Below are 23,205 nucleotides of genomic sequence, written 5' to 3'. Positions count from 1 at the left end.
TGATCCAGTGGACTGATGTTAATGATGTATGAAAATCTAATCCTTTTAGTTTGAGTGGCGTAGGCAGTTTCCTGATTTATCGGTACATCTTATTAGAATGTACAATATAGCCGGGCGTTGGTGGCGCACGCCTGTAATCCCAGCACTTGGGAGGCAGAGGCAGGTGGATCTTTGTGAGTTCAACGCCAGCCTGGTCTACAGAGTGAGTTCCAGGATAGCCAGAACTGTTATACAGAGAAACCCTGTCTCGAAATCCCCTTACCCCACCAAGAAAAGAAAAAGTACAATCTAAACCTAAATGGCCCAAAGTCATGAATGGAGTCAAATCTTAACTCAGCTATTAAATCATTGCATTTCCACTCCACTTTATAGCATACTAGAAACCAAAACAAAAACCAAAGCAACAAAACCCAAAACAAACCTTTTCTATTACCTTTATTGGAAACCAGTCTATTGTCAGACAAGAGGAGCACTCAGTACACTTGTTTGGGCCTTTGCTAGCTCGTCCCCGAGTGCTAATGTGTCATAAGTAAATCAATAAACACAAGAGCTGTGAATGAGGATAGATGAGCCTGCTAAAGTACAGCCTCGTTCTGAGCTTGTTTACTGGAACAGGGTTTGTTATTTCGTGTCTCTAGCGCTGCTGTCTGTAGATAAAAATAGACTAAGCCTGTGACCCACGTCAGCAGTCAGTTTACACACAGATGTTTGAGGACTTGGTGTCTCTGTCGCAGGTACTTGTGGTTTTATATGTTTTTGACCTTTAGAAAATTAGAAAAAGTTACGTAAAAATCCAAATTAAAAAACATGTAAAGAAAAGAAAGTGAGCTAGCTATGTACCAAGTGTTAGTACAGTTAAATCCATGGATTATAAACTAATCACTGTGCTACAGCAGCTTCCTGTTTAAAAAAGATCAAGGTTTTCTCATTCATTTTCATAGCTGTGCATTGTTCCATTTTAAACAGCTGACCTGACAAGGGTTAACTCTTGAATCCCAGGCTGATGCCTGGGAATCCAGCATGGGACTGATTAAGACCCCCTGAATGTGGGTGTCAGTGAGGAGGCCTAGGTAATCTATTGAGCCTTGGGCAGTAGATCAGTATTTATCCTGAGTATATAAATTGACTTTGGACTCCCATTCAACAATGAGAGATGCACTCTCACCCTGAACTCTTGGGGGAGGGTCTAGGCCCTGCCCTGGATGAAATGACAGACTATAGACACCCCTATGGAAGGCCCCACCCTCCCTGGGGAAATATATTTGGGGGGTTTAGGGGAGGGCACGGGAGGAGGGGAGGGAAAGGGAGAGGGCCCTGGAACTGACTTGTGAAGCAACCTTGTTTCTAATTTAAATTTAAATTTAAAAATAAATTATAAAATATTTCTTAAAAAAATAAATTTCCCCATTTATTCCACAGTTATGCCCTAAGAGATCTATGGCTCATATGTTTGAAGTTTATGATAGATTCATACTAAGCACAATATGACTCACAGAATAAAGGTCCAAAGTAAAATAAACAGTGATGATATAGTCAATAGGCTGGTTATGCTGTGCCTTTTACCATGTACCCAAATAGTTCCTGGGGGCAAAATGATAGGATGGATGATGTCACGAAGACAGCCACGCTTTTCCTTCTTTGGATTTCCAGATGCGTTCACTCAATAGTTAAAAAATGGAAGTGTCTGCGCTTATAACCAATGTTGAGAAAACCAAGCCTGTTTGAACAACATAGGGTCAACTCTTATGATACATTTAAATGTTAGCACAATTCTAAAAATTTCATATATGTATACAATGCATCTTTGTCCTATCTGCTCCCGGATTCCTAAACACATCTCTCTACTTATTTTATCCCTTTAGATATTTTTAAATTTTTAGTTTCTTAAGTCATATAGTCAAAATGGTATTTCCCAGATACACCTATCTAGGTATAGGGTCGTCCACTGGAGCGTGGACAATCTGCTGGTGGCCAACCCACCCCTCCAAAAAGTAATTTTCTATCCCCCAACTTCCTGTTAATATACATTAATTGTACATGGTAGAGCAGTGCACTCCATTTTGGCAGTTTGACGTATGTATATAAAGTACTTTGACCACATTCATGCCCCAATTAGCATTTGTTATTCCTCTGATCCCTTCCTTTTCCTATTTGGCCCCCCTTTTACTTTCATGTCTTGAGTGAGTGTATATGTGTGTGTTTGTGCATGTGTGTAAAAAATTGGATGTACTCTCTAAATACTCCTTTAGGAATAGATGTGTGCAGTACTTTTATTGTGACTCAGGAGTACAGATATGTAAATGATGCTCAGTATCAGAGAGTTGCTGGTGGTTTGTGCTGTACATTGGAAGAACACACACACATTAAGCAGGGAAGAGCAAGGGAGGAGGACCCAGGATGTGGAGCGCATTGCCTCCCAATTTTTTTTATGACCAAAGCGCCCATGACCTTCTGAGGTCTGTTGCGAGCGGGGATTTGCATGTTTGTCTTTGTAGGGATGAGCACACAGATTTTAGTAATATTCAAGGATCATCCTCTCAGTCTTTGTGGCATCAGAGGTTTGATTTTGTTATTAAAAATCAGCAAATGAAAGAGCAAACAAGGCTGTGTTTAAAGTCAAGAGAAGGTCTGTGTTAGCCTGAGAGCATTTGGTGAGGCAAGATCACTATCAATGTGTCTTAGGCTCCTTGAAGCTCACCAAGCATGAAGTGGATTGGGATATAGGAAAGTGGGTTGGATAATGACATGGAACAGTCAGGGTTCTTACTTTGGGTCAATGATGTGGTCAAGTATTCATATGCTTAAGAAAAACAACAACAACAAACAAAACCGAGAGCGAGAGAGAGAGAGAAACCATACTAAAAAGTAAAAAATACAAAAGTGACTAAGAAAACGGAATTTAAAAGGCATGCACTAATGGAATGCTCTGTAAATAGGTAGCTTTTAAAAAATTGTTGTTGTTGTTTTGAGAGAGGGTCTCACTGTGTAATCCTGGAACTTGGTATGTAGACCAGACTTCCTTGACCTCACAGAGGTCCACTTACATTTGCTTCCTGACTGCTGGGGTTAAGTGCCACTACACCTGGCACATTTCAATATTTTATTGGCCTCATTGCATAAATGCAATGAGCTAACGAAAGCATGGTTTCAAAATCTAGGTGCTAAGAACTCAGAGATGAAAATCAGTGATAGGGCATTTTTTTTAGCATTAGTTTTTGTTAAAAACATCCACCCAGTTGTTTTGGAAATGCATTTATGTGGTCAAGAAATTCAGCCAGAAGTTGCTAAGGGATCAATACAATATCTGTTCTTCAGTGGACATTTAAATACTGAGATTGATTCTTGAAACACATACTTGTGTGTGAAATGACTCCATATAGATAGTTCTTATGCAACAGTAAATTGACTATAGTGGAACGCAGGTATTTATTATTGTTAACTAATTGGAAAAGTAGCAAATAAATGTAGTAAAGGGAGAGGATGAGTTGAAGTCCTGACCCAAGAAGATGACCTCATGAACTCATCATGTGTGATGAATAATTCATCCCCGAAACTCTGGCTTAGTTCAGAGACAGATCTGTTGTCTTAGCTTTGCTGGGACTGTTCCTGTGGAGACACCAGCTATCACAAAAGGTCATGTTCTTTAGAGGTCTGTGCTTCATGAATTTTGATTGTTATTACAAAAAAGTCAATAGCCAAATTTGCACTTTAATTACATAATGAAACATGAAGAAGTTTTTCCATTAGTTGATTAATATGAAAAGTAGAAATGAATATAGAAAAGCAGACTCTGTCCTGGATCACTGATGATCATGGACAATGGGCCCAGCTTTGTGCCCAATTTTCTATGTTTGAAATAAATGTGCCAGTAAAATGGGATGTATTTGCTTTCAGTTTGCATGTTCGTTTATTTCCATCCTGTCAGTTTGAAAGCATTGTTGCCTGGATAGAAATAACTTTTGTGCTTTCATATCGTCTTCGGCTAGAGATGAGGTAGACAGCATAATTAATGGATAATAGTCAACGTCTGGGTCAAGGCAAGTAGCATAAAGAGCCTCCAAATAATGACTTCCTAAATAACCAGCTGAGGGAAGAATGATAAGCAAAACGAAAATAGATTAGCCCATCTTTTTAATGAGCTGTTTTTCTTTGATGTCCTGGGCCTGGATGCTCTGAGCCAGGGGACACATCTTTCCATGGTCTAGAGCTCCATGGTTACACGCATGTGTCAGAAGCATGAAAATGGTGCATAATAATATGCTGTGACTGTTTTGACTTCTAAAGAGAATTAAAGTATCCAGAGAAGCGAAAATGTGCCTATGGTAAACATTAGACTGATATTCTATTTGGGGAGCCTTTTGTGTATGAACCACCAAGCCTAGGTTATGCATTACATCTGAACTCTCTGGAAGCAATTATGTAGGAACATTTTAGTTCAGGGATCTATATTTTATTACATTTATTTTTTACTCTATGAATTAATCAACAAACAGATGTGAAATAGAGAAAGAGGAGTAATCTGGTTGTCACTTAAAGTCACCTTCCTATGTATACCACACCAAAGCCATCTAACAGTGACTCAGCATCAACTGACTCTACTTTACCACCTCTGCCTTCCTATAACCTCTCGTGTCTCTGGTAACTACCATTCAACTCCCAACTTCCCTGAGGTCAGTTTTCAACATGAATGAGTTCATGTACTACTTGTCCTTCTGTGTATGAATTATTTCTCTTTACGGCAATGTCTTTTGCTCCATCCACAATGTCAATTACTTTTTTAAAAAAATTAATTTGTGTCTAAATAGAATCTGACAACGGCTTAATAGCTAGTTGCTTGACCATGCTCCAGTGGCTGGATTCAGACTCACACACATTCGGGTAATTTTAGACTCCATATGTTATATGAGGCTATAAAGTTGAGAGAGACACAGGGGTCATCCCAGAGGGAGCAGGGTGTTGGATATGTGTATATATATATATATATATATATATATATATATATATATTTGAAAATCCATAGTAATGTAGAAAACTGAAGAGAAAAAAATCCCCATCAGAGAGACAATAAATAATTTGATTTAAAATGAACAGTGGAAGTTAGTCCCCTTGGAAAGACAGAGAGGTCAGACGAGCCAGGCGTCATATTCTGAGCTTATGAATCATGTTTATTGATTTACTTTAATTAATAGCTTAGAATAAAAATAGAAATGTTATAATTAAAAAGGCAAACATGAGCCAGTGATAATTCTCCTGTCAAATGAGTCTTGTTTGGTGAATAAATATGCCTGCACTCTAGAGTCTAATACAAAAGAAATAGAGTTCATTGTCTCATCATTAGGCGTCTTTAGGACAGACTTGGCAATATCCAAGGCTCTTGGTCCTGGCCTTTGTGTCAGAATTAGATGAATGAGAACATCAATCACTCAGTTAATGAAATACCGTCTATCTACAAAATACATGACTTGGAACATTATAATGTGTCAAGAAAACAGTAAGATCCTGATTCAAATGTCCGACTCCCTTACTAGTCCTTCTTAGGCTAATGGTATTTCAGAGTTTATATGGTAAAGTCAGTGTTATCAGTATGTGGGAAATTTAAAACTCTCTTAAGAGGGAAAAAACAAAACCTTATACTGTTAAGTTAATGGGTGTATAAATGACTGTGAACCACTGATACAGCCTTTTTACAAGGGTCACACATCAGGTATCCTGCATAGCAAGTATTTACATTCCAATTCCTAACAGTAGCAAAGTTGCAGCTATGAATTAGCAAGGAAAATAATTTTATGGTTAGGTTCACCACACATGAGGAACTGTATTAAAGGGGCACACTATCAGAAGGTTGAGGATTAGCCCTCTAAACCAAAGTTAAGGGCCAATGGGAGAATATCTCAGTTTTTGTTTTCTTATATTTTTGTTTAATCATGTGTTCTTTGCCTTCTCTTCCCTGTAGGCCTGTGTGAGCCAATGGGATTCTCCATGTAAAGTTCTTCATGGTCCATCTCTGCCAGGAACCCTGAGGATGATGTAAGTATTATTTATAATTCCTATCTTTTTATTGGGTGGTTTATTTAGGGGGAATCCACTGTATTTTAAAATTTTTGTGGTATAGTCATGTATGACCAATTTAAGCCATTTTGCATTTTATATTAAAAGGAATAATGAGCCTGATTAGTATATGATGAGTTAAGGATAATTAACTGAAGATATAAATATATATATATGGACCCAGGCATCATTCTGGGTTACAACAGCTATGTTCTTATTGGATTTTTCTAATCATAGTCTTTTAGAATATTATTAATGACTTAATAGATTAGTCAATGCACAATATAGAAATATAAATGAAGGGATGTTGGGCCTTCCCTGGACCAATGATGAGAACTGTCAGCGAATAAGTTGCAGATGATGAATGGCATGTGTCTAGGACTCCGAGGTCTATGACAATGGATAAACAGATAAGCAGGGATTGGAGAAGCGAATGTAATTTTTCATCCTCTGCTCTGCTCTGCTCTTTGTTGCTTGTGTCCATACTGTTCATAATGAACAGTAGTTTTAATGTGTGTTTTTTTTGCTGTATTTTAGGAAAGGATATTTTATTTAAATAAATCAAAGGAATCAAATCATAGTATCCATAATATCAGGTTAATAGAAGCATTTAGATTATTCCATACATTAAAAAATGAGGACAGTAACAAAAAAAATGTGGTTGACAGGTTCATTGTGTAGACAAATGTTAGGGACCTTAATGCATGCTGTCCTTGTATTGTGTAGTTTATATATTTTCCTTGGTTAATTAAACTGCACAAGGGTAGAAGGAATTAGAGAATGGATACCCATCCAGCATCTGATACCACCTCATTTGTCCCCAGGCCATCATTACTGGTTCATGTTTGCATTTTATTATTATAAATCTGCAAGGAAGATCGAATAGCAAATATTAAGGTGGTCAGAGATGAAGAAATGAAAAATTTGTATATTATTAACATGTACAATTAGGATATAGGTATTACATGTTTTTTTCTGTTGAAATCTCCCTATATGGGTCAGGCTGGCCTCAAACCCCAAGGCCTGTTGTGTATGCCAGTCAAGGGCTGTTATTTCACTCATCTGTCACCATGACTGATAGAGCAGACACTGATCAAGTGTATTACAGTTTTGGAATAAAAATGCTGTAGACAAGAAATTGTCAATCAATGCAGTGTGTTAGTTATAAATTTGAAGTTCTTGAAGAAGAAAATGAGTAGATATATTTGCAGTAAAAATGTTGAAGGCTATGCTAAAGCATGGTAGAAATATGAGTCAGTGAAGAGCACATGTCCAAGTTCCCTCTGTCTCTGCTTTGTACTCCTCAGATGGAGGCGCTGAGCTGGGAAGCACATCCCTTCATCGACATCCCTGTGGTGTCGTGTGCTTGCACTGTGAGTAACAGCCAACCTTCTTATTCTCCTTGGTTAATGGGCTAAAGGTGTTATGTTAAGTATTGCTTTTTTTTAAAGGAGCAGACAATGAAATAACCATGATTACTGGTTTTAACAGTAAATGGGGGCAGGGCAGAAGAGAAATGCAGTAACTTGATGATGCCATCTTTGTTTTCCCTCACTTTATCTAATACCAACCAGAAATGGTTTTGATCAAAGTGATTCCTTAAGGTCTCTTTATACATGCTTACCTAGTGTAATTCTCCATTCGGGTTAACCATATCCACCCACTCATAATAATTTGCTCATTATCCAAAAATTCCACTATCTTTTTTTCCTATCCCTTTAATTTATTAAGAAACTATTATCTTGACTTTCTCCACAATACATAACACCCCAGAATTTCTGAAGGTCATGGAACTGTAACAGCAACTTTTCTGCATTTTCTTCCCCCACTAAATTGTCCTATAACCATCACTTCAGTCTCATGTCCCAGTAGATGAACTCTTCATGTCCCACACTCTTCGTTTGTTTGTCTTTCTGTGCCTGACCTATTTCCTTCAACCTGATATCTCCAGTTCCATCTGTATCCCTAAAAATCATAGCATGCCATTCTCCTTCATGGCCAAAAGTACCTATGACATTTCTTATATCTAGGATAAATAAGGAGTCCAAAACCCAATAGCTAAAACCACAAACAGTAAATCATGATCAATAGACATAAGAGGCACACAAATTTCCCAGAAGTCTATGAAAGTATGTTCCTTGTGATCAATCACCAGAGAAATGCATATCAAAACCACAGCAAGATGCCCCATGACTCCAGTAAGGAAAACTATTATCAAGAAAGTCTAGTGATAACAATAACAATAACTAGCCAACAGGTCAATAGAGTGCTTCCTTTGTGCACTCTCAATGGGAATATGAATTTATAGAACATCATAGAAAACAGCTTGGCAATTCCTCAAAAACAAAACAAAACAAAAACAAACAAACAAAAAACCCATAGAATTGCCAGATAATCTAACCAACTAGTAGGTCTGGATGGAAAGAAAATGATGCATTTGTGTCAAAGAGATGCCTGCCCTTCCTTTTTCCCTGCAGCTAGCTATAGGTGCCAAGATGGGATAGATTTGAGTAACCATTAGCTGATGAGTGGATAAAGAAATATGATAGATACAGGGATGGGGGATGGGTTATCTGAATAAAAATTAACTAGTCACTTGTTGTGTTTCCTAATTGATCACTGCTACACTGAGGCCAGTTGATGAAAGATAAGTCTCAAGTGAATAGGACTCTACAGACAGATGTTAGCCTGTCAAGCACTATGTTCATTTGTGTGAATCAGGATACTTTATTGATTTGTTTTAATTAATAACCTCAAATAAAGTAAATTCAAATAAAAAATAACAGGCCAAAACATGAACCAATGATGATAACAAGTGCTGAGAGTGGGCCTTACATATTGCATGAAATGTATCTGGACTCTAATAGAAAACTAAAATGCGGAATAATCCATTTTCTCTGTAGAAGACATCCCCTAGACCATCCTGTGGGTCATGAATCCTTTGGGGATTGAATGACTCTATCACATTGCTCACATATCTGACATGCCTGGAAATGCCTTAGCACAATGGTTTTCAACCTGTGGGTCACAACCCCCTTTGGAGGCACATATCAAATATCCTGCATATCAGATATTTGCAATAGGATTCATAACAGTAACTAAGTTACAGTTCTGAAGTATGAAAATTGTTGTACAATTAGGGTCAGCACAACATCAGGAACTGAACTAAAGGGTTGCAGCATTATGAAGGTTGACAACCACTGCTCTAAACATGCAGGAATATCTAAGGACCATGAGGCTGGCACCTATGTGGATATATGTCGATTCTGACATTGAATTAAGCAGTAGAACTATAATTACTGATGTACTAATTAAATACAAACATGAAGTGCATCAGGAGTACTTTGATATGTTGTTGTCAAAGCAGTAAATTACAGTGGGCAATAAGTATAACTATTAGGCATCCATCCTTAGCTACCATAGACATTAGATGTTCAAGCATTATTTATCATCTTTATGTGGGGTTAGTTTAAATTTGTTTCTAAATTAAATTATTTATATATATTTTGTTAAGGTAAAAGCATGCATCATTAAATTAATGAGTGAATAAATCAATTCAGAAAGCAATGCTAACAATCAAACCTCTGTGAAAAGAATGTCACAGCTTTCCATTTTCTTTCTGTTTATATGCTCTGCTCTATGCTCTTCCCAATGGAATCGTCTGAGCTGCGGTTGGAATTCTCCATGGTTGGTGCTCAGTAGTTTTATTTCTCACTGGATTCTGGAAATCAGAGTGAGTAATCTTGTATTGTTTTCCTTGGACTGTTTACTCTGTTTTTAAAAACATTCAGAAATAGTTCTAGTGCACTCATTTTGGGACTATGATTAATATTTCAACTGAATAACTGACATAATGAAAATCCAACCTTAGTAGATATTATATTCCAAATAGCAATTCTTCATATGTTTGTGTGTCTGTGTGTGTCTTCAAGAGGCATCACTAGTGAATTAATGGATTACTAACCACATACTGTAGATAAGAATGAAGAGAGATTGGCCTGTCCCCGGATCAGTGATCATAACTGCTAGTATATGAGTCTCAGATGACGAATGACATGCGAATGAAACTCTGAGGTCCAACATAAATGATAAATGCATAAGCAAGGATCTGTGGCAGAGAGGGTCATTTGTTCTGTACTGTTCTCCCCAGAATTACTACCCCTGGGGGGATATCTCTAGGTTAGATCTTGGGACATGTATAAGTTGTAGCTAAATTTTTCATTGTATGGATGGCATTGAATGTTATTCTTTGCATGACCAAATAGTGTGAAATCTCACCACATGTGTAATACCTACAATTCATATGAAGTAGCAAATCGAGTCACACACGTGCAGAAAACAGATTTATTATGGAAGCAAACACGCTGATGTGAGGATATTCTTTGTAAGATAAGTTTAGTGATTAAGTGAATAGACAAAGTAGAAATGACAGAGAAAAATCAGTCCAGTCCTTGATTGATGGTGAGAATGGGTGGCATATGAGTCATAATCAATGAATATGTTTCCGTAACAAATAGGTGTCCATCTGTGAAGGGACACATATTCTCCATGTGCATATACTCATGATATTATTATAATTGGACCAATGAACAATTCATGTCACTACTATGCACCATATGGATCTGTTTAATTTGAATTCCACAACCTATAAATTGACAGATAAATACAAAACACAAACATTCTATGATTATCTAGGATAAAGCAGTCAAATGAATAGAAATAAGCAAAATGGGATTTAAGCGAACTGACCGATGATTCTCTGAACATCTGAGTGTCAGATGATAGAACCAGTTGTCTGGAACTTGGAGGCCCAACACAAATAAAAGCAGATAATCAAACTTAGGGAAGAGCGTGCAGTTTCAGTCTCTGCACATTTGTTGCATTCTTAAGGGGATCACACCATCTTCCATGGTCACCAGCAGACCGGTTGCTTATCTGTGTTTAGAGCTTAGAGCCAAAGTGAGTGCCAGATGATAGTATTGACATGATTTGGGTGGTTTGTGGAAAGTTATTCACTGTATTATTTAACAGTGAGAAGTATGGAGTAATGAGATGGGTCAGCCCAGAATCCTCAGCTGGACACATAGAACCCTAAAGTTCTACTATTTCCACAGTGCTCTTCCCTAACGCAGATAAATAAGCACATAAAAATTAATGTGAAATATGATTTCATTAGGTCAAATGTGATCAATGAAACAAATTAAATTATCATGAATTAGAACATTAATTGGGCATGTTTGTTAAACCAAGGCTCATCACTGAAGGAGAATTGGTGTGAGTTTTTCTTCGTACAAGAGAAGCTTCCAGCTTCTTTCAGTATTTGGAAGGATGATAGAGCTTTCCACTCTTATTAGTGAATAAATGATCAAATAAATAGTCAAAATTAAAGGGAATGTATTGATGATGAACAGAATTGATATTCCAGGGTGATACTCATGCATTAGTCACGAAGGTCCAACGAGTGGCAGATGTGCATTACATGTTCTCCTATTTCAGCAAAAAATAAAAACAGAAAAAAGGAAAGAAGGAAGATTCATCCAATTATAAACAGGAGGAATGAGCAAAATTGCCCCATTATTATTTTCAAAAAGAAGCAAGGGTCATGTAGTCATAATTTTGTGTAAACATGGGATAGGGTAAATTACAGATAATGCCTATCTTCTTGGTTAGCTTGCAGTAGTGAATTTATAAAAGATAATATGAATAATTTCTAAATTATGCTATAACAACTAAATAGCTCAATGTGAGATAGCAGGAGAAGAAAATGGAGGGGTACATTAATGTTGTCTATACAAGTTAAGAAATGTTTTCATATGGATGGCCACGTTTGTTCATTCAGAGCAGCCTGCAGTGACAGTACTATGAAGAGCTGGAGACAGGCAAAAATAGCAAGGCTCTCCTGCAGGAGCTACACAAGTATCATGAAATTAGATTTCCAATCAACCCACTGTTAATATGATTCTGGCAGTAGAAATGGATGCTGACTATAAAAGGCAAACTGTCTTTAATATCGAAGAAACAGCATCTCTGATTCATTAAAGCTTTACAGTTTGGAGGCTAATTAACATACATTGTAATACATTGGTGATAAATCACTTCATCATACAAGTAATGAATGGTTCAATGTAGGTAGGAGAGAAAACGGCTCACTCTGAGAGCTATGACTTGTGATGGTGGCAATTGATTGATGATTGATGGATAAAGGAAGGTGGAGGATGAAGGCTAGGGACTGTGGCAGCCTGCAGTGTTACAGACGCTGGCCCACGGAGGAAAGGACCACCACTTGTGAATCTTTGGTTCATGAAACTGACATTACCTAAAGTTAAGAGACTGCATGCGTAGAATTGGCTGAGGTAGCTGAAATGATGTGACCAAAGTACAAAAGGATGGCTAGAGAAACAAAACGCTACAACGATTTCAAGTACAGAAATAAGAGACCATCTTTCTACGGGGTAGCCAGAGAAAAGGATTAAGCAGGTTTCTGCCTCAGATTCAAATCCAATGATCTCTTGATTAGAAGACATGCAGCATTGACATGAAACAAAACAAAACAACAAAAAGCCACACAACACAAAATAAAAGAGAATCATGAGGGCCATTAAAGAGGAAACTATAATTATTTACAATGGATGTTGTAATTTCTATAATACAGATGGCCTAAAAGCACAGGTAGAAGAAAAGTTAATATGTCAAGAGAACACAGAAGTAAACCCAGTCTTCATGACAGATGACACCTGAGGACACCAACTGAAACAGGAAGAGAAGAATTATTAAAACCCCAAAGAGTTAAGCAAAGGAGAAAACATAGTTAAATTTCCATTGGTAGAAAAACTGGAGGGGGAGAGTGCCAGATCTCAGTAATCTACTCTAGTGTGAACTCTAAAATGATCCAACCGGACCACTGACTGAACAAATAAGCAGAGCTCCAGAGAGAGCAGCTCAACACAGGACTTATGATGAGATCTCAGGGCATCTGAGTGTTTCTCCCTTACAGCCAAGTGAACATATATCTGAACATAGATGCAAATAAATCATTTTGGGAATACTTAGGTGCTCTGAGAGTCAGTATACAGCCCCCAATAGCAAGGTGCATATTGTGTGTCACCAGGAGGAGAAGGTCTCAATATTTCTTCCCTTCTCTGTCTTCTACTCAACACAGCATGACTGAAGTTTCTGTGGAAGTTTGCTGAGGTGGAGAATACCCGGGATGCCATGATGTCCGTTCACAGCCCATGTTTGCTGACAGCTCCAGCGTTGACCTCCAATCAGCACCTGAAGACAGGTACACAGGGTGTCCTTGCAAACCTCCCGGTTAGGCATTGTAGAGATCATAGGGATTTCCACTGGTTGGAAGAGCAGGTGGTCAGGTGTCCCCAGCAGAGTGGCCTGGGGTTGTGTAGCCTCCCGAGTGCTCCACACTGACCAGTGAGTGAGCCAATCCCTAAGGCTCCACAGAGAGCGGCCCAACACGGGACCGATGATGAGATCTGGTGGCGTCTGAGTGTTTCTCCATGACAGCCATGTTAACAGATATCTGAGGTCAGGCCCAGAGAAATCTCTTTATGGCAACTTGGTGCTCTGAGAGTCCAGGTCGAGCAACCAGGACCAATTGGGGATGCAGACTCATGTCAATTTGCCAGGGAAACATGGCTGACAGCAGAGATAGTTGGGCAACGTGAGTGGGAATAGGAGAAAAACCTCATGGCAGTAAATCATGGCCCTGAATTTCCACCGGCCTTATGGATTGATGAGAGAGGCGATATGCTGAGCAGAAGCAGGACAGCACAGATCACTTAGAAGGGGTCCAGCCATGTTTCCTTGACAATGACATCAAGTTATTGCTCCCCGAGAATGGAAGAATCAGCTGTAGCCTAGGTGGAGCATAGGGCGTGGAGTGATGGCCAACAGACTCTCAACCTTGTCTCTCCCTTCTCTGCTCTGTACCCTTCAGGGAGCCCTCCCAACTAATGGTGCCTGCCAGCATGCTGAGATCAAGACCACACCAACACATTTGTGTGCTGTGAGAGCCAGAGTCCTGAAGACTGAGAGGCCGCCTGCCTTCCCCCCTTTTGGAGCACATTCCAGGTAAGGGCCTGATGGTTGATGTGTTCTCTGCTATAGTGAAGACCAATAGTTACATCTTGGGACTATGTTGAAAGGGAACCTGGTGGGGACCAAACACAGAAGAGTCTTCCATTCTGTGATGAGAGCATTGCCCAAACCTTCTAGGAAAAGTGCACCCACCAGTCAGGGTAGTGCAGGGAGTGAGGGGGCCCCCAATCCACGACCGATGATGAGATCTGGTGGCTTTTGAGTGATACTCGATGAAAGCCTGGTATCCAGAAATCTGAGGTCATTCCCGATGACTGCCTTAAAGTGCTAAGCTGTGGATGGAGGCCCATAGGCCTTTGCTCGTCCCTTGTGGACCCGAGTATGGTGGGCTGCACATCTATTTGATAATTTTTCTCAGAATCATGCGTAGTGCAGACTGTGGTCTGCCTTGTATTATATTGCCCTTCATGCTCCCTTCAGCCCTATCAAGACACAAAAGAAGCCCACTCATTAGAGAGAAAGCAAGTTCACAGCCCCTCCCATTGCAATTTATACATATTGTGTCACCAGGAGTTGAAGGTCTCAATATTTCTTCCCTTCTCTGTCTTCTACCCAACACAGTGTGACTGAAGTTTCTGTGGAAGTTTGCTGAGGTGGAGAATACCCGGGATGCCATGATGTCCGTTCACGGCCCATGTTTGCTGACAGCTCCAGCGCTGACCTCCAATCAGCACCTGAAGACAGGTACACAGGGTGTCCTTGCAACCTTCCCGGTTAGGCATTGTAGAGATCAGAGTGAACTTTCCACTGGTTGGAAGAGCAGGTGGTCAGGTGTCAGCAGTAGAGTGGCTGGGGTCGTGTGGCCTCCCGAGTGCTCCACACTGACCAGTGAGTGAGCCAATCCCGAAGGCTCCACAGAGAGCAGCCCAACACGGGACCGATGATGAGATCTGGTGGCGTCTGAGTGTTTCTCCATGACAGCCATGTTAACAGATATCTGAGGTCAGGCCCAGAGAAATCTCTTTGTGGCAATTTTGGTGCTCTGAGAGTCCAGGCCGAGCAACCAGGACCAATCATGGAGAGCAGACTCATGTCAGTTTGCCAGGGAAACATGGCTGACAGCAGGGATAGTTGGGCAACGTGAGTGGGAATAGGAGAAAAACCTCATGGTAGTAAATCATGGCCCTGAATTTCCACCGGCCTTATGGATTGATGAGAGAGGCGATATGCTGAGCAGAAGCAGGACAGCACAGATCACTTAGAAGGGGTCCAGCCATGTTTCCTTACAATGACATCAAGTTATTGCTCCCCGTGAATGGAAGAATCAGCTGTAGCCTAGGTGGAGCATAGGGCGTGGAGTGATGGCCAACAGACTCTCAACCTTGTCTCTCCCTTCTCTGCTCTGTACCCTCCAGGGAGCCCTCCCAACTAATGGTGCCTGCCAGCATGCTGAGATCAAGACCACACCAACACATTTGTGTGCTGTGAGAGCCAGAGTCCTGAAGACTGAGAGGCCGCCTGCCTTCCCCCCTTTTGGAGCACATTCCAGGTAAGGGCCTGATGGTTGATGTGTTCTCTGCTATAGTGAAGACCAATAGTTACATCTTGGGACTATGTTGAAAGGGAACCTGGTGGGGACCAAACACAGAAGAGTCTTCCATTCTGTGATGAGAGCATTGCCCAAACCTTCTAGGAAAAGTGCACCCACCAGTCAGGGTAGTGCAGGGAGTGAGGGGGCCCCAATCCACGACCGATGATGAGATCTGGTGGCTTTTGAGTGATACTCGATGAAAGCCTGGTATCCAGAAATCTGAGGTCATTCCCGATGACTGCCTTAAAGTGCTAAGCTGTGGATGGAGGCCCATAGGCCTTTGCTCGTCCCTTGTGGACCCGAGTATGGTGGGCTGCACATCTATTTGATAATTTTTCTCAGAATCATGCGTAGTGCAGACTGTGGTCTGCCTTGTATTATGTTGCCCTTCATGCTCCCTTCAGCCCTATCAAGACACAAAAGAAGCCCACTCATTAGAGAGAAAGCAAGTTCACAGCCCCTCCCATTGCAATTTATACATATTGTGTCACCAGGAGTTGAAGGTCTCAATATTTCTTCCCTTCTCTGTCTTCTACCCAACACAGTGTGACTGAAGTTTCTGTGGAAGTTTGCTGAGGTGGAGAATACCCGGGATGCCATGATGTCCGTTCACGGCCCATGTTTGCTGACAGCTCCAGCGCTGACCTCCAATCAGCACCTGAAGACAGGTACACAGGGTGTCCTTGCAACCTTCCCGGTTAGGCATTGTAGAGATCAGAGTGAACTTTCCACTGGTTGGAAGAGCAGGTGGTCAGGTGTCAGCAGTAGAGTGGCTGGGGTCGTGTGGCCTCCCGAGTGCTCCACACTGACCAGTGAGTGAGCCAATCCCTAAGGCTCCACAGAGAGCAGCCCAACACGGGACCGATGATGAGATCTGGTGGCGTCTGAGTGTTTCTCCATGACAGCCATGTTAACAGATATCTGAGGTCAGGCCCAGAGAAATCTCTTTGTGGCAATTTTGGTGCTCTGAGGGTCCAGGCCGAGTAACCAGGACCAATCGTGGGGAGCAGACTCATGTCAGTTTGCCAGGGAAACATGGCTGACAGCAGAGATAGTTGGGCAATGTGAGTGGGAATAGGAGAAAAACCTCATGGCAGTAAATCATGGCCCTGAATTTCCACCGGCCTTATGGATTGATGAGAGAGGCGATATGCTGAGCAGAAGCAGGACAGCACAGATCACTTAGAAGGGGTCCAGCCATGTTTCCTTACAATGACATCAAGTTATTGCTCCCCGAGAATGGAAGAATCAGCTGTAGCCTAGGTGGAGCATAGGGCGTGGAGTGATGGCCAACAGACTCTCAACCTTGTCTCTCCCTTCTCTGCTCTGTACCCTCCAGGGAGCCCTCCCAACTAATGGTGCCAGCCAGCATGCTGAGATCAAGACCACACCAACACATTTGTGTGCTGTGAGAGCCAGAGTCCTGAAGACTGAGAGGCCGCCTGCCTTCCCCCCTTTTGGAGCACATTCCAGGTAAGGGCCTGATGGTTGATGTGTTCTCTGCTATAGTGAAGACCAATAGTTACATCTTGGGACTATGTTGAAAGGGAACCTGGTGGGGACCAAACACAGAAGAGTCTTCCATTCTGTGATGAGAGCATTGCCCAAACCTTCTAGGAAAAGTGCACCCACCAGTCAGGGTAGTGCAGGGAGTGAGGGGGCCCCCAATCCACGACCGATGATGAGATCTGGTGGCTTTTGAGTGATACTCGATGAAAGCCTGGTATCCAGAAATCTGAGGTCATTCCCGATGACTGCCTTAAAGTGCTAAGCTGTGGATGGAGGCCCATATGCATATGCCCGTCCCTTGTGGACCCGAGTATGGTGGGCTGCGCATCTATTTGATAATTTTTCTCAGAATCATGCGTAGTGCAGACTGTGGTCTGCCTTGTATTATATTGCCCTTCATGCTACCCTTCGGCCCTATCAAGACACAAAAGAAGCCCACTCATTAGAGAGAAAGCAAGTTCACAGCCCCTCCCATTACAATTTACACATATTGTGTCACCAGGAGTTGAAGGTCTCAATATTTCTTCCCTTCTCTGTCTTCTACCCAACACAGTGTGACTGAAGTTTCTGTGGAAGTTTGCTGAGGTGGAGAATACCCGGGATGCCATGATGTCCGTTCACAGCCCATGGATGCTGACAGCTCCAGCTTTGACCTCCTATCAGCACCTGAAGACAGGTACACAGGGTGTCCTTGCAATCCTCCCGGTTAGGCATTGTATAGATCATAGGGAACTTTCCACTGGTTGGAAGAGCAGGTGGTCAGGTGTCCGCAGTAGAGTGGCTGGGGTCGTGTGGCCTCCCGAGTGCTCCACACTGACCAGTGAGTGAGCCAATCCCGAAGGCTCCTGAGAGAGAGGCCCAACATGGGACCAATGATGAGATCTGGTGGCGTCTGAGTGTTTCTCCATGACAGCCATGTTAACAGATATCTGAGGTCAGGGCCAGAGAAATCTCTTTGTGGCAATTTTGGTGCTCTGAGGGTCCAGGCCGAGCAACCAGGACCAATCGTGGGGAGCAGACTCATGTCAGTTTGCCAGGGAAACATGGCTGACAGCAGGGATAGTTGGGCAATGTGAGTGGGAATAGGAGAAAAACCTCATGGCAGTAAATCATGGCCCTGAATTTCCACCGGCCTTATGGATTGATGAGAGAGGCGATATGCTGAGCAGAAGGAGGACAGCACAGATCACTTAGAAGGGGTCCAGCCATGTTTCCTTGACAATGACATCAAGTTATTGCTCCCCGTGAATGGAAGAATCAGCTGTAGCCTAGGTGGAGCATAGGGCGTGGAGTGATGGCCAACAGACTCTCAACCTTGTCTCTCCCTTCTCTGCTCTGTACCCTCCAGGGAGCCCTCCCAACTTATGGTGCCTGCCAGCATGCTGAGATCAAGACCACACCAACACATTTGTGTGCTGTGAGAGCCAGAGTCCTGAAGACTGAGAGGCCGCCTGCCTTCCCCCCTTTTGGAGCACATTCCAGGTAAGGGCCTGATGGTTGATGTGTTCTCTGCTATAGTGAAGACCAATAGTTACATCTTGGGACTATGTTGAAAGGGAACCTGGTGGGGACCAAACACAGAAGAGTCTTCCATTCTGTGATGAGAGCATTGCCCAAACCTTCTAGGAAAAGTGCACCCACCAGTCAGGGTAGTGCAGGGAGTGAGGGGGCCCCCAATCCACGACCGATGATGAGATCTGGTGGCTTTTGAGTGATACTCGATGAAAGCCTGGTATCCAGAAATCTGAGGTCATTCCCGATGACCGTCTTAAAGTGCTAAGCTGTGGATGGAGGCCCATATGCATATGCCCGTCCCTTGTGGACCCGAGTATGGTGGGCTGCACATTTTTTTGATAATTTTTCTCAGAATCATGCGTAGTGCAGACTGTGGTCTGCCTTGTATTATATTGCCCTTCATGCTACCCTTCGGCCCTATCAAGACACAAAAGAAGCCCACTCATTAGAGAGAAAGCAAGTTCACAGCCCCTCCCATTGCAATTTACACATATTGTGTCACCAGGAGTTGAAGGTCTCAATATTTCTTCCCTTCTCTGTCTTCTACCCAACACAGTGTGACTGAAGTTTCTGTGGAAGTTTGCTGAGGTGGAGAATACCCGGGATGCCATGATGTCCGTTCACAGCCCATGGATGCTGACAGCTCCAGCTTTGACCTCCTATCAGCACCTGAAGACAGGTACACAGGGTGTCCTTGCAATCCTCCCGGTTAGGCATTGTATAGATCATAGGGAACTTTCCACTGGTTGGAAGAGCAGGTGGTCAGGTGTCCGCAGTAGAGTGGCTGGGGTCGTGTGGCCTCCCGAGTGCTCCACACTGACCAGTGAGTGAGCCAATTCCGAAGGCTCCAGAGAGAGAGGCCCAACATGGGACCGATGATGAGATCTGGTGGCGTCTGAGTGTTTCTCCATGACAGCCATGTTAACAGATATCTGAGGTCAGGCCCAGAGAAATCTCTTTGTGGCAATTTTGGTGCTCTGAGAGTCCAGGCCGAGCAACCAGGACCAATCATGGAGAGCAGACTCATGTCAGTTTGCCAGGGAAACATGGCTGACAGCAGGGATAGTTGGGCAACATGAGTGGGAATAGGAGAAATACCTCATGGTAGTAAATCATGGCCCTGAATTTCCACCGGCCTTATGGATTGATGAGAGAGGCGATATGCTGAGCAGAAGCAGGACAGCACAGATCACTTAGAAGGGGTCCAGCCATGTTTCCTTGACAATGACATCAAGTTATTGCTCCCCGTGAATGGAAGAATCAGCTGTAGCCTAGGTGGAGCATAGGGCGTGGAGTGATGGCCAACAGACTCTCAACCTTGTCTCTCCCTTCTCTGCTCTGTACCCTCCAGGGAGCCCTCCCAACTGATGGTGCCTGCCAGCATGCTGAGATCAAGACCGCACCAACACATTTGTGTGCTGTGAGAGCCAGAGTCCTGAAGACTGAGAGGCCGCCTGCCTTCCCCCCTTTTGGAGCACATTCCAGGTAAGGGCCTGATGGTTGATGTGTTCTCTGCTATAGTGAAGACCAATAGTTACATCTTGGGACTATGTTGAAAGGGAACCTGGTGGGGACCAAACACAGAAGAGTCTTCCATTCTGTGATGAGAGCATTGCCCAAACCTTCTAGGAAAAGTGCACCCACCAGTCAGGGTAGTGCAGGGAGTGAGGGGGCCCCCAATCCACGACCGATGATGAGATCTGGTGGCTTTTGAGTGATACTCGATGAAAGCCTGGTATCCAGATATCTGAGGTCATTCCCGATGACTGCCTTAAAGTGCTAAGCTGTGGATGGAGGCCCATATGCATATGCCCGTCCCTCCTGGACCCATTATTGGTGGGATGCACATCTATTTGATAATTTTTCTTAAAATCAAGGCTACTGCCTCGATGAAAGCCTGGCATCCAGAAATCTAAATAATTCCCGATGACTGCCTTAAGCTGCTAAGCTGTGGATGTCAGCCCATAGGCCTATACCCATCCCTCGAGGACTCGTATTTCGTTTGCTGCACATCTATTTGATAATCTTTCTTAGAATGAAGAGTAGTGCAGACTGTGGTCTGCCTTGTATTATATTGCCCTTCATGCTACCCTTCGGCCCTATCAAGACACAAAAGAAGCCCACTCATTAGAGAGAAAGCAAGTTCACAGCCCTTCCCATTGCAATTTGTACATATTGTGTCACCAGGAGTTGAAGGTCTCAATATTTCTTCCCTTCTCTGTCTTCTACCCAACACAGCATGACTGAAGTTTCTGTGGAAGTTAGCTGAGGTGGAGAATACCCGGGATGCCATGATGTCCGTTCACAGCCCATGGTTGCTGACAGCTCCAGCGTTGACCTCCAATCAGCACCTGAAGACAGGTACACAGGGTGTCCTTGCAACCCTCCCGGTTAGGCATTGTAGAGATCAGAGTGAACTTTCCACTGGTTGGAAGAGCAGGTGGTCAGGTGTCCCCAGTAGAGTGGCCTGGGGTCGTGTGGCCTCCCGAGTGCTCCACACTGACCAGTGAGTGAGCCAATCCCGAAGGCTCCACAGAGAGCGGCCCAACACGGGACCGATGATGAGATCTGGTGGCGTCTGAGTGTTTCTCCATGACAGCCATGTTAACAGATATCTGAGGTCAGGCCCAGAGAAATCTCTTTGTGGCAATTTTGGTGCTCTGAGGGTCCAGGCCGAGCAACCAGGACCAATCATGGAGAGCAGACTCATGTTAGTTTGCCAGGGAAACATGGCTGACAGCAGAGATAGTTGGGCAATGTGAGTGGAAATAGGAGAAAAACCTCATGGCAGTAAATCATGGCCCTGAATTTCCACCGGCCTTATGGATTGATGAGAGAGGCGATATGCTGAGCAGAAGCAGGACAGCACAGATCACTTAGAAGGGGTCCAGCCATGTTTCCTTGACAATGACATCAAGTTATTGCTCCCCGTGAATGGAAGAATCAGCTGTAGCCTAGGTGGAGCATAGGGCGTGGAGTGATGGCCAACAGACTCTCAACCTTGTCTCTCCCTTCTCTGCTCTGTACCCTCCAGGGAGCCCTCCCAACTGATGGTGCCAGCCAGCATGCTGAGATCAAGACCACACCAACACATTTGTGTGCTGTGAGAGCCAGAGTTCTGAAGACTGAGAGGCCGCCTGCCTTCCCCCCTTTTGGAGCACATTCCAGGTAAGGGCCTGATGGTTGATGTGCTCTCTGCTATAGTGAAGACCAATAGTTACATCTTGGGACTATGTTGAAAGGGAACCTGGTGGGGACCAAACACTGAAGAGTCTCCTATTCTGTGATCAGAGCGTTGCCCAAACCTTCTAGGAAAAGTGCACCCACCAGTCAGGGTAGTGCAGGGAGTGAGGGGGCCCCCAATCCACGACCGATGATGAGATCTGGTGGCTTTTGAGTGATACTCGATGAAAGCCTGGTATCCAGAAATCTGAGGTCATTCCCGATGACGGTCTTAAAGTGCTAAGCTGTGGATGGAGGCCCATAGGCCTATGCCCGTCCCTCGTGGACCCATGATTGGTGGGATGCACATCTATTTGATAATTTTTCTCAGAATCATGGGTAGTGCAGACTGAGGTCTGCCTTCTATTGTGTTGTCCTGCATGCTGACCCTCGGCCCTATAAGGCACAACAGAAGCCCACCTTCTTAGAGAGAAAGCAATTTTACTTACCCCCCATTGCAAGGTACCCATTGTGTGTCACCAGGAGGAGAAGGTCTCAATTTTTCTTCCCTTCTCTGTCTTCTACCCTACAGAGGATTGTCTGAAGTTTCTTGGAAAGTTTGCTGTGATGGAGGTTTCCAGAGATGACGTGGTGTCCGGCTGTATTTTGTTGTGGCTGACTGCTAAGGACCTGATGTCCCATGGTACGTGTTTAATTCTCCTGGTGTGTTGTGTATAATGCTCACCTCAAAATTGATGTTCTTAGACATTTTCTTAGAGGTTTTGACCTGTGTGTTTTTGTTTTTTTAATCTCTTTTTTCTGAGTCTTTTTGTTTTGTTTTTTTCTTTTCTTTTTTTTTGGGGGGGGGGAGTCATACATGTATTTGTTTTAGTCCCTAGATTCTCATACCTATGTATTTTGGATGTAATTCTGTTAGATGCTCTGTAGAACCTTGACTTACACTTGTAAATCAGTGCAACGTTATGATAACTTCAGTATTCCCAGTCCAAACACCCAATTTCTTAGAATGATATCTTGCTAGCTTCTCCCATGATTTTCAAAGTTTTGGTTTTCCTGGGGATGCCTTTTTATTGTTTCTCTTCCTTTTTCTCCTTACTGCTCTTCAGAAATCTGAGTGACTTAGTGATATTCTCTGAGACTGCACTGGTTTTTGCAACTTTTCTCTGATGTTACTATGCCACCCTGAGGATACCCATTTCATACCCACTTTGGTCAGATGTTGGTAAGATCTCATATTATCATTATCTCTTCACTTGTAAGTAGCAAGTATAACATTAATAATATAATGGTAGTTTTAATTTTGGATT

The 23,205-nt window shown here is 42.9% G+C and overlaps 1 long non-coding RNA gene and 15 other non-coding genes across 16 annotated transcripts; all 16 read left to right on the top strand.

Annotated features, from left to right (window-relative positions):
• The first annotated feature begins 6,238 nt into the window (after positions 1–6,238).
• LOC121139245 lies at positions 6,239–23,173 on the top strand. Its single transcript, XR_005876114.1, has 15 exons — positions 6,239–9,781; positions 13,208–13,330; positions 14,000–14,133; positions 14,722–14,844; positions 15,516–15,649; positions 16,237–16,359; positions 17,031–17,164; positions 17,754–17,876; positions 18,549–18,682; positions 19,272–19,394; positions 20,067–20,200; positions 20,954–21,076; positions 21,750–21,883; positions 22,470–22,580; positions 23,005–23,173. It is a non-coding gene; the product is annotated as an uncharacterized LOC121139245 (long non-coding RNA).
• Positions 6,368–6,442, top strand: LOC121139565. The gene has a single exon (XR_005876478.1). It is a non-coding gene; the product is annotated as a small nucleolar RNA SNORD113/SNORD114 family (small nucleolar RNA).
• On the top strand, positions 10,054–10,128 carry LOC121139569. The gene has a single exon (XR_005876482.1). It is a non-coding gene; the product is annotated as a small nucleolar RNA SNORD113/SNORD114 family (small nucleolar RNA).
• On the top strand, positions 10,500–10,573 carry LOC121139606. Its single transcript, XR_005876516.1, has one exon. It is a non-coding gene; the product is annotated as a small nucleolar RNA SNORD113/SNORD114 family (small nucleolar RNA).
• On the top strand, positions 13,519–13,593 carry LOC121139595. Its single transcript, XR_005876506.1, has one exon. It is a non-coding gene; the product is annotated as a small nucleolar RNA SNORD113/SNORD114 family (small nucleolar RNA).
• Positions 14,332–14,406, top strand: LOC121139576. Its single transcript, XR_005876489.1, has one exon. It is a non-coding gene; the product is annotated as a small nucleolar RNA SNORD113/SNORD114 family (small nucleolar RNA).
• LOC121139593 lies at positions 15,034–15,108 on the top strand. Its single transcript, XR_005876504.1, has one exon. It is a non-coding gene; the product is annotated as a small nucleolar RNA SNORD113/SNORD114 family (small nucleolar RNA).
• On the top strand, positions 15,847–15,921 carry LOC121139575. Its single transcript, XR_005876488.1, has one exon. It is a non-coding gene; the product is annotated as a small nucleolar RNA SNORD113/SNORD114 family (small nucleolar RNA).
• LOC121139592 lies at positions 16,549–16,623 on the top strand. The gene has a single exon (XR_005876503.1). It is a non-coding gene; the product is annotated as a small nucleolar RNA SNORD113/SNORD114 family (small nucleolar RNA).
• Positions 17,363–17,437, top strand: LOC121139574. The gene has a single exon (XR_005876487.1). It is a non-coding gene; the product is annotated as a small nucleolar RNA SNORD113/SNORD114 family (small nucleolar RNA).
• On the top strand, positions 18,066–18,140 carry LOC121139589. The gene has a single exon (XR_005876500.1). It is a non-coding gene; the product is annotated as a small nucleolar RNA SNORD113/SNORD114 family (small nucleolar RNA).
• LOC121139573 lies at positions 18,881–18,955 on the top strand. The gene has a single exon (XR_005876486.1). It is a non-coding gene; the product is annotated as a small nucleolar RNA SNORD113/SNORD114 family (small nucleolar RNA).
• LOC121139591 lies at positions 19,584–19,658 on the top strand. Its single transcript, XR_005876502.1, has one exon. It is a non-coding gene; the product is annotated as a small nucleolar RNA SNORD113/SNORD114 family (small nucleolar RNA).
• On the top strand, positions 20,399–20,473 carry LOC121139585. The gene has a single exon (XR_005876497.1). It is a non-coding gene; the product is annotated as a small nucleolar RNA SNORD113/SNORD114 family (small nucleolar RNA).
• Positions 21,267–21,341, top strand: LOC121139590. Its single transcript, XR_005876501.1, has one exon. It is a non-coding gene; the product is annotated as a small nucleolar RNA SNORD113/SNORD114 family (small nucleolar RNA).
• LOC121139571 lies at positions 22,082–22,156 on the top strand. Its single transcript, XR_005876484.1, has one exon. It is a non-coding gene; the product is annotated as a small nucleolar RNA SNORD113/SNORD114 family (small nucleolar RNA).
• Positions 23,174–23,205: the final 32 nt, after the last annotated feature.

Source organism: Mesocricetus auratus, unplaced genomic scaffold (genome assembly GCF_017639785.1).
Source record: "Mesocricetus auratus isolate SY011 unplaced genomic scaffold, BCM_Maur_2.0 Super-Scaffold_15014, whole genome shotgun sequence".
NCBI lineage: Eukaryota > Metazoa > Chordata > Mammalia > Rodentia > Cricetidae > Mesocricetus > Mesocricetus auratus.
Note: the sequence above shows the minus strand (reverse complement) of the source record. Positions and strands in the feature narration are given on the sequence as shown.